The sequence below is a fragment of the Galeopterus variegatus genome, unplaced genomic scaffold, assembly GCF_000696425.1.
Source record: "Galeopterus variegatus unplaced genomic scaffold, G_variegatus-3.0.2 Scaffold14427, whole genome shotgun sequence".
NCBI lineage: Eukaryota > Metazoa > Chordata > Mammalia > Dermoptera > Cynocephalidae > Galeopterus > Galeopterus variegatus.
Genome location: NW_007740538.1, coordinates 8,751 through 9,176, shown reverse-complemented (window position 1 = coordinate 9,176; position 426 = coordinate 8,751).

The window sequence follows — 426 nt, the reverse complement described above, 5'->3', positions numbered from 1 at the left end:
AGGGATTGTCCTGTGCCTTGTAGGATTTTAGCAGCACAAGATGCCAATAGTAGTCCCTAGTCGTGACCACCAACAGTGTCTCCAGGCATTGCCAAATGTCCCCTAGGGGATGAAATTGCCCCAATTCTTACTCCAATCATGTCTTCCATGAATCAGGCTAAGTTACTGCTTACTAGTTTGCCAATGGGTTTCCCCCATCTCCATCAATATTAGTTCCTAATTTCANAACCAAGAGAAAATAAGGATGACAGCTGAAGGCACTGGGTTATTTGGAGGCAGTACTGCACATGACAAGATTGTACGTGAAATTGTTTAACACCTATTTCTCCTAAATTAGGTTGCCTTATCCCTGATCATTATCTAAGTCAGAGTTTCTCAATTTTGGCACTATTGACATTTTGGGCCAGATAATTTGGGGGTAGGGAT